The sequence below is a fragment of the Notothenia rossii genome (genome assembly GCF_949606895.1).
Source record: "Notothenia rossii genome assembly, chromosome: 6".
Lineage (NCBI taxonomy): Eukaryota > Metazoa > Chordata > Actinopteri > Perciformes > Nototheniidae > Notothenia > Notothenia rossii.
In genome coordinates, this window is record NC_136909.1 from 52063216 (window position 1) to 52073947 (window position 10732).

Below are 10732 nucleotides of genomic sequence, written 5' to 3' on the forward strand. Positions count from 1 at the left end.
AAGATAATTTTGCAAGTCAAAAAAATAGAAATGTGTCGTAAAACTGTGAAGTAACACTTTTTTTTTGCCTGAAACCAGTCAATGACCTACATCTCCCGTCGCGCACCACACACCAAGACGGCCGTCACGTTGGCACATTTCACTTCTTTCTAGTTGCGTATTTTTCATACTCTTATATTTCAACAGTTTTACGACAAACTGAGTTTTTTGACATGGAAGTGATTGTTTAAGATGACAAACATCATAAGTGTAATTCGTGGCACAATTCAAACGGGATCAAAAGATAAGTTTTCTCTCAAGATATATTGCCTGATCTTTTCCCTAACAGCCCTGATACCGAAAATTCATGGTATTTTTCTTTCTTCAGTGTCTGGAAAAGCACAATTATGTTGTTTTTCCGGTTTTGTAGACAACGAAAAAAGTAAACAATCCTTCCTTTCTAAAACAGAACAAAGAACACAAAAATGATGCAATGTGCAATTGCAATTGCACTGAAGAGAAACATTCGAATTCTATTTTTTTTTTTTTATAAATTAATACATCTGAGGCTGATCAATTCCCATTTATTTGAAACATGAACGCAGGCGACAGGCTACCACCTTAAACAACTGGAGAACAGACAGCTGTTGCCAAGCAGTTGGGACAATTAAGGTGAAGCAGACCTTGGAATACTTTGCATTTATACAAAGATTGTAAGTGAATGAAAAGAGATAACACAAAAAAACGTTTCCTTTCCGAGACTCGAGCCCGGCCCTCCCGGATATTAGACCCTTTGACCGTTAGTCTACAAGCAGATAGTGGATAGATTTAGTTTGAAAGATATAACTGTCCACCCACGCAGCGTCGAAGTGCGCATATTTTAGATATTTAATCATATCTTTTCGAATATAAGGGGTAGAAATATGATTCAGATAACCGCATAAATATGTGGGCACATTTTCAATGTATATTGTCTTGTATAAATTAAGTTATACTCTCGAAGGCATGTTTATGTTAAATATTGTATATCATTACAAACAGCAGAGGGCAGTATAGGACACGGAAAGGCCTCAGTGGGCATGCCGTAAAAGGGAATGTGTTGCTGAGCGCATGCCGTAAAGTAAGTGTTGTTATTATGTGTCTGCCGCAGACTTGGCATTCTGGCTGGAACGGCAACAACGTTCCCTCTGCTTCATTCATTTCTCCTGTTCAACAGGTTAGTAGTGTGTACAAAGATTATGTCATATTTCGATCTAAGAAGTGTTTTTGAAACTGTTCTTTATGTGTAGTTTAATGTCATTCTGTCAGCTAGTTCGGCTCCACTACAGTGGCTAATGGCGTCCGCTAGCTTCTTTGTTCTTCTATGTTACTAGGTGTATGACTCCCGTGCAGTAGTTTGGCTTACATTTCAAGTATATTCTGCTTGTATAAATATGTGAAATGCTGGTCTGAGTTCATAATTGTTCATATTATTGAAATTCTAATAGCGCGCTAATGCTATGCTAATATTGTGCCTATCAGTGTACAACAGAGCCAGGTTAAAGTGAGTACAGTCAACCGGGTTGTGTGTGTTATCACTGTATTATATACTGGAAATGAAGAAGGCTTTAATCCTTCATAAAAGTCATAATATGGCATGTGGATTTATTTCCATTTTTGATTAGAGAAAAATACGTCATACAGTTATTTTGATTTGCTAAATGTAAAGGTATGTTTTTTTTCCTTCAGATTTCACAGCTGCCTGGGCCTAGTGGCCCAGAGGCGGCGTTTATCCAGCAGCCAGAACCTTCATCTGTGCCGGCCCCCAGGTCAAAATCTACCGTGGCTCAAAGACCTCCACCACAGCCATCACCACCAATGACCAGAGGACCAGCATCCCTCCAGCGGCCTCCACCTCCATCTGTGCCTGCCACAAGATTAAGATACACCTCGGTACAAAGGCGTCCACCACAGCCATCACCACCAAGGACCCGAGGACCAGAGGACCAGCATCCCTACAGCGGCCTCCACCTCCATCTGTGCCTGCCACAAGATTAAGATACACCTCGATACAAAGGTCTCCACCACAGCCATCACGATCAACCCAGCCAGCAAAGAAGTCTCGCCTAGCACACGTACCTCCCATCCAGCCACCAGCATCAACCCGGGACAATCCCAGCATCAACCCGGGACAATCCCACCTACCTCCCTCCGACACAGCCACCAGCAGGCCATGCACCATCAGCCCCACCTACACAGCAGCCAAACCCACTGTCTTGGAAGACAGACAAAGACCATGGACAAAGACCCCCTGTCTTTACATTTATAATGAATAGTTGGTTGAAAAAGTTCTGATATTGGAAATATTGAGATTTTACAGTTTCATATGTTAACATAAATAGTTGGTTGAAAAATAAAGTTGAAATGCTGAATTTGTATTTGTACACATCACATAAACCTTGGTATGGAATATGAAGTCATTATTCAGTCCTGATGTAACTTTTCTGTGGTGAAAGTAGAGGGATGGAAATAAATTATAATTTACACATTTTCATTTTAGACATGAACAACACTTTTATATAGGCTTATAGTGTAATTGATATATTTCACTACTTTTGTGAACCAAAGACTTTGGTGAACAAAATCTGAAACACCAAAAAAAATGGATGACATGAGTACATATGTGTTTCACAACAGTTTTGAAGTTTTCCAAAAATCGGATTTCTAAGCTAGGTTTCTCATAAGACAGTGCTCTAAGGTGAGTGAATTTGCATTTCTAGCAACACCAGAGACTACTGAACATTTTGACATGTAACACCATGCCATGTTATAAGAAGTACATTTAAAAGTGGATTTAAGGAGACATCTAAAAATTGAGAAAATACCTTCACTTCACACTCCAGAGGTTTAAGGAAAAGGGTAATGCCATTTTATTTAAAAAAAACAATGAAGGCAGGTTATATTGATATATTGATTGATATATTTATTATATTCAAAGGCAAATTAATACTTAGTCCCCTGAATCTGGAATAATGCACAATTTACAGCACAGCCTCACCATGTCAGGAACTTTTCATCTACAGATTGTTTTGGTCTGGCTTTACCCTTCACTGATTGGTTACAGACACTTTGAACTTATTGGCTAAGGAAATCAGAAGGAGGGGCTCATTATCATATAAAAAACCGCGCGAACATTCGCACGTATATTGGCCCGTTTTTTCGCGCGAAAAAACGGACCTCCCCGTATGTTCGCGCGTTTTTTCGCGCGAAAAAACGGACCTCCCCGTATGTTCGCGCGTTTTTTCACCCCCGTATTATGGCACTTTTGGCTTTCCATAAGCCAGAGGCGGCTGGCTTCCCTTGCCTCACAATCCAATCAAATCGCATCAATTTAGTGGTGCACTGACGCGTCCCAAAAAGCGGAAGTAAGCTGCGCTCGGTTTCCCTCGACAAAATAGCAATGGGATTTCTCCATAGGATTTTGGAAAATAGCTCGAAAAAAGGTCAGTGGAAAACGAACCTGTTAGGTAAATGCACGTTTTGTTCAGTCGGATAATATCCACATGTCTACCCTACTTTTATAATTTTCGAATCATAAATCTAATCGATAGAAGATAGATAGCGTCAGTGCACCACTCTCACCGCAGTTAGAATGTAGCAAGCAACTGAAGCAAGTGCAATTATGGAGGGTGGAGATTTGGAGTATTTCATCAAAAATAATTGTACTAAACTTCCGCTGCAGCAGCAACAACAAATACAATCTGATGACAGGCCAATGCCCAAACTGGAGCTGTGTACAGCGAGGAACAAAGGAGCGAACCAGACGTAAAACGTTAAAGGTCTCCTGATTTAGTTTGTGAATGAATTCTTATTAGAGTTTCGGCTGGAGAGTGCGTGCGGACCTGTCGGTCAGATAACAGACGTGTGTAAGTCCTGCATCTGTATGATACAAATGTGTGTAAAATGATACCGGGCGCTGTAATCACTCATGTACGTTATTACATTGACCATCACACCCCCCCCCCCCCCACCCCAAAAGAAAGGACGTATTATTGGCTTCCCCTAATTTTGTTCCCACGCCACGCTACTGCTCGTCACTGACGTCAGACTATTTTCAAATCTGTAACAGTCTTTTTTTATTTTTTTATTTAACCTTTATTTAACCAGATAAAAAGCATTGAGATTTTATCTCAATGCGTTTTTAGAGATTTTGGGTATAGAAGAAAAGAGAGAGGGTTGTGTTTTCTGACACTTGGTGAGTTCCCTGACACAACGGGGACACATATTCATGTATAAATGACGTACAAAGGTGCATTTTGCATGATAGGTCCCCTTTAAAAGTGGGGTAGGTAATTTTGGAGAAACCAGCTTGAGTGCGCAAGAATTTGAAAATACGCAACCGGAAAAAATCTGCCACTTCCTTACAGAGCCCCTCCTCCAACACACACAAATGCGCACATGACCAATGAGGGCACAAGATAAGTTTGTGCACAGATGGAAGGCTGACAGGCAGGTAGGCCATCCAGTTATTTTAGCCGGGCCGGCTCAGATGATTGGTCGTGCTTTTTGCAGTAGTACGGCTTCCACAGATAATTTTTTATGTATTGTCAAAACACTTCAGATATTCATTGCTATCGGGATGTTAAGAGCATTCCATGGAATGTAACAAAAAGTGTATCTCGAGCCGGTTTCTCAAACTTACCTACCCCACATTTAACCTTTACACATAACACAGACATATAAAATACAGGACACACAACTAAGTAAACAAAAAGACGAAAAGCAGTCACTACATTGTGCACATTTGGGGCATTAAGGTACACTACTTATTACTGCAACAGCAGCTGATGGTAAGGACCTCAGACAACTTCAATTTAAAACAGGCTATAGGGACAAGTGCCATCAGTTTGAGGCTTGATTGAATAACATTAATTACAAAATAAATCATACTATCAAAATACTACAACGAATGAAAATAAGCTTGAGATAATTGAAACTGTGGTTTAAATTTGTTCTAATAGGCTATTGTTATTTTTAGATTTAGAAACGAAAACATTTTTTTTTAAATTTCTGGCGCTGCTAATGACGACCATACTACCCGTGAACGATTAGCGAACGTTGCAAGCAAGCTAAAGAAAGAAGAAAGCTGAATGATGTTAAAAACGTGGCTCAAAACGGGAGGTATTCGGAAGAGAGGTACAGAGGAGAATATTACCAGCGAAAGTGAACAAGTGAATGAGGAGGAGGACAGTCATCAACCGAGTACAAGCGTAGGCTCCGCCAGCAACACAAAAGTGATATGCACAGCCGCTGTGATGGAGGAGAGAAGTGACTCAGGAAGAAGGCATTTGCTCAAAGGATGGAGAGAGGTCAAAAGCTGAAAAAAAACACACTTGTCCTTAATTGTTATCTTTTTTCTTATGTTTTTTCTTTTCTTTTTTACTTTGTCACCACAGAAATGGCAAGAGCAAACATCAGCAGACTAAAGATGAGCTATTAGCCCTTAGGCTCATCTGCCCCTGGAGGCTTCATTATTATTGGAACTGAATTCCCAATAGGACATTTTCTGTTTCGATGTGGGTTGTTGCAGGAAGCCTACATTCACACTTTGGTATAGGTCCAGGAAATGACATGCGTGTACAGTTGACATTTGTTGTGTGAGAATAAGTTATTATTTTGTTCTTTATATTCTCACTTGTGGTGTGTGAGTGAGTGAGTGAGTGAGAGAGAGAGAGAGAGAGAGAGCACAATAAATAATGGTATTATGAATACATTTGCCTCCGAGTCCTGCATGAACTGTGCATAGACTGTATTTTAACATTGGTCATATGGTGGTACTTGGAGAGCCAACTATTTTCTCAGGTAGTACTTGGTGGAAAAAGGTTGAGAACCACTGATTTAGGATATCTTTCACATTTTCCCAGTGCATCCCTTTCACATCAAGGTACTTTTCGGCTGATTAGACAATTATTTGTTATTCTTTCATTCCGGCTTGTAGTCTGCGCTGAACAGTTGATAATCTCTGCCATAAACAGTACAAACTCTCTTTTACTCACTATCAGAGTGTCCTCCTTCAACTTAACACAGTTGTGGACTTTTCCTGTTTCTTTGCTCTTATTGTTGTTTTCCATTGTAACCTGCGTTCCTCCTGAAACTGTCTTTGCTGCCTCTGCGTAGCTAACTCCCTGCGTCACCCTGACTCGCTGCACCTCTTCTGCTTTCTTGCTAACCTCACATCCACGGTACGCTGAGCTATGCTCCCCTCATCCATTGCAACATTTCAGCTTTGCCCCTTCTTCACATTTTCCGTATTCATGATCTCCACCACATCTGCCACACCTTTGTTTTCCCTTGCACACTGCCGCCACATGTCCAAATCTCTGACATTTAAAACATCTTATTGGTGGTGGAACATACGGTCTCACATCATAACACATATATCCAATAAGTATCTTTTCCGGAAGCCTTTTTTCATCAAAGGTGATCAGAACCGAAAGACTATCTTCTTTAATCCCATTGCGGTTTGCTTTCATGCGTTTGACATCACTTATTTTTGCATTTGTTATATTCTCTTTCACATCATCAGCTGATATTCTGACGGGGATTCCTGTCACAACTCCCCTGACTAGCTTTTTACCACTGAACAGTGAACATTCCACTTTCTTACCCTCCACGGTACTCATCTTTATTGCTCTCCCCTGTTGTTCTCTATCTCTACATTTGATCAACATTGATCCATTCCTCAATACTTTAGCACTCATTACCTCCCCGATTTCTTTACTGATGGATTTAGTTAAGCGTATAGGGTTCCACACGCCGAACGAAGCTCCCTCTTGCGCAAGTTTCACAACCACCATGAACTCCTGTTGCCTATTTCCGACTACTCTTTCTCTCCTTTCCCCCTCACTATTGCTCTCATCGGAATTAGTATTTCCTCCCTTTTTACGTTTCTTTCTCCTCACTATATCCCATTTTCCATTTTCACAACTCCCGCCTGCTACGTCCATGTCTCCTAACTCGCTTCCTGCTTCGTCACTTCCCTCTGCCATCTCTCGTCCAGTCACAGTCCAGTGTTGCCAACCAGCCTCTCCCGCGAGATCCTCCGGCCCCCCGAAACAGAAGGCGGGTTCCACTAACTGCTGCCAGGTAGATACCAAGCAAAATTGGTTACATCGTTACACCCCTCCTCTTTTATGATTGGCCGTTGTCTAGATTTAAACCAAGAAGTACTTTTTGTCCCTCTCCAACGTGATGAAATATGGCTGTGGAAACGTCTCACGTAAGTTACTTTACTAATGATTGTTTTAATTAAAGCCATGCTTTTGTATTCTGTGGTTATTCCACAAGAGCCGTCCTTACTTATAAATGGATTGATTTTTTTAGATAATACATTTTTATACATATTCTTCAAAAGTATTCAAACAATTATATTATAAAGATAAGAACCAATTAAAGCTGCGAGCAGCGTTGAGCGGGTCTTCGACGCTCCGCAGGCTGTTGTCCGCACGTCGACGTCAGGCAGATGTCTCGAGGACTCGGCCGTTGGCAAACGTGGGAAGTTTCAGGCCGATCGGACAACGTACACAGGAGTTACAGCAGTATCACAAACATTGTGTTTGATGGGGAGTGATCTGTCGCCATGGCAACGGAATTTGATGACACCCCATAATACGCCTAGATGTGTTGAGGGCTGCATCGTTATCAAACCTGTGAAGTTTTGGGCCGTTTGGAGCAAGTTAACTGGAGTTATGAGAGAACCGTGTTTCACGGCGACCATTTAGTTACCATAGCAACGACATTTGACGAAATCTCAAAACTGACACATATATGTTTCGAAGGGTTGACCGTTAGCACACATGTGAAATTTGAACACTTTTTGAACATTTAAACAGGAGTTTTAGCAATATCGTGCTTAACGGCGAGGGATGCGTTGCCATGGCAACAGCTTTTGAGGAAAACTCACTATTGTCACATTGAGGTGTTGAGGGCCGGACCATTAACTGTGATCTGAAGTCTGGTGCCGTTTGGACCATTTTCCATTGAGTTAAGACAACATTGGGTTTTATGGAGGGGGATGCGTTGCCATGGAAACGGCAAATGATGACATCCCATAATTGGCATAGAGCTGTTTAGGGCCTGACCATCACCCATCATATGAAGTCTGGTGGCGTTTGGACGATTTTCCATTGAATTACGACAACATAGAGTTGTATGGCGAGGGATGCGTTGCCATGGAAACGGCATACGATGACATCCCATAATTGGCATAGAGCTGTTTAGGGCCTGACCATCACCCATCATATGAAGTCTGGTGCCGTTTGGACGATTTTCCATTGAGTTAACAGAACGTCGTTTTTTTTGGCGAGGGATTCGTTGCCATGGAAACGGCATACGATGAGATCTCAGATTTCATGTAGAGCTGTTGAGGCATTCACCGGTGATATAAAAGTGAAGATTGGGGGACGATGGGACCGTGTCCATTGGAGTTACAGCGACACCGTGTGTTATGGCGAGGGATCCGTTGCCATGGTAACGCCATATTAAGTAACATCGGATTTGACGTAGAGCTGTTCAGGGCCGCAGTGTTAATCATCATGTGAATTTTGGTGGCATTCTGAGCATGTCAGTTTGAATTATGACATCATCGTGTTCCATGGCGAGGGATGGCCTAGCATCGAGCGAACGCGAACTTTGGCGCCAAATCACGGCTGTGCCGTGCGAAAAAAAAGAAGTTCCGTGATAACTTTAGATCGCCCATTTGTCGAGAAGCTACCCGACGAATTTGGAGTCGTACGGATAAAGTCCCTAGGAGGAGTTCGTTAAAGTGCGGAGGACGAAAAACGCGATAAATCGCGTTTTTCCAACGCCAAATTCAAAATGGCCGACTTGCTGTACGTTATTTTATACCCCTCCAAGAGGCTTTTTTGCTCGTCTCCGCACCCTAGATATGCGTAGCGAGTTTCGTTGGTTTACGTGAAAGTTAAAGTAGGGGGAGTTAACGTTAAAAACGGAAGTGGGCGTGGTCTACGCAATTTTTTTACGCAAAGTTCCGGTACCAATTACACATCGCTATTTTCACGACTTCTGATGCGCATGCGAAATTTGGTGAGTTTTCACATATGTTGCGGGGGTCAAAAGTGCGCGCAATGTATTCAAATAATAATCAGAAGAATAATAATAATAATAATAATAATCGGACCGATATCAATCATGTTTATGGCCGGCCTAGGATGGCCGAGTCACATGGGCGCTCGCGCTCGCGCCCATGTGACTCGGTTGGCGTGGGCTACCTACTGTCATGATTTAGGCCACTTTTGCCCGTCTTTTGCCCTGTTTTGTGTGGGTTTTGCATGGTCATTGCTCGCGTTGCGAGCGACTAAATTGATCCTACCGATATCAATCATGCGAGTTGCAGGCCTATCACCCGTCATGATTTCCGAACCTTTTCTGTGCTTTTGCCGGTCGTTTTCCCTGTTTTGTGTGTGTTTCGCAGGTTTATCGGTCGCTGCGCGACCGATTTCAATAGGGTCTTCGTCGACCTAGGTCTCAGACCCTAATTACCTTTTCAGTCTTGATATATGCTAATATAAAATGTAGCTTTCAAAAAAATTAATTTGGAATTAATAATTTGATTACTTTAGCAAAACATTTTATTCACAAATGTCGCTTTTTCAAAATATCCCCAGTTTTTATCGCCTGTCCAACTTTTGCCAATTGCCATATTAAAACATCAGCTGCAATTCACAACATGAAAAAGGCAGTCTCTGCATAGCATATAGGCTAATGGAGATGCAGTTATTTCCAGCATTCTTCATTTACCATTCATTCAAGTATGTTGTTCCTTTTATCTGCTAATGTACAGGAGGAAGAGTGATAAACTGTCTGTCTAGTTGGCTTACATAACAGTTAAAGTTTACAGCCTAAAAAACATGGAGCATTTCTTCCCCTTTTATTCATTTTTATGTCAATGTGCACATTTCATAGTGACGCTCAGCCTCTCCCCTTAACTCCTTACAGTCATCATCATGTCAACCACAACACAGAGAAATACTGATATAAATGTGTGTGTAGTTGTTGATACATTGCTGACAGAGGGAACTACATTTGAATACAGATTTAAGAAATATCAGTTTTTGAGATGTCATAAGCATGTTTTGTCTTGACTATATTACAACTATATTATAATCAAATAATATAGTATTTATATTATTGAATTGATTATGATTATTAGTAGGAGTAGTTTATTTGCATTAATATATTTTAATCTTTTTGAGGCTAGTATTTGGCGGGAAATGCAGACAGGAATTATATTTGCAAAGTACTTTGTTTCCAAAAACAAAAAGTTCACTGCTATCGGTTTGGGGGCTCATCTCACAAAGTCACAAGTTGGCCAGGGACGGCCCTGATAATACATTTCTTAAAAACAGAACATATTCGAGGGGTGATCAATAACATTTCCATGTTTATTTATTTCTCCAAGTTATGTTTGTGTGTGCACTGAGGAGTCTCAGACAGGCGTTTGTTAAATCATTTTAAGATTGGCTTTAATCAATTTGTGAAAATGAATTCTTCATATATGATAAATGAGAGGTAGCATTCATTTCCACATATTTCTCTCCATTCTTCCTTCTACCAACGGTGTCACAGTTTCTCGTCTCTCTCGTTGTTGTGCTTAGTTCGTACGCATGGATCAGAGTTTGCGTGGAGGATCGCACATTTTCCCGTCAAGTTAGTTTTTTATAAACCGCAAACAGTGCGTAGAAACTGGCGTACG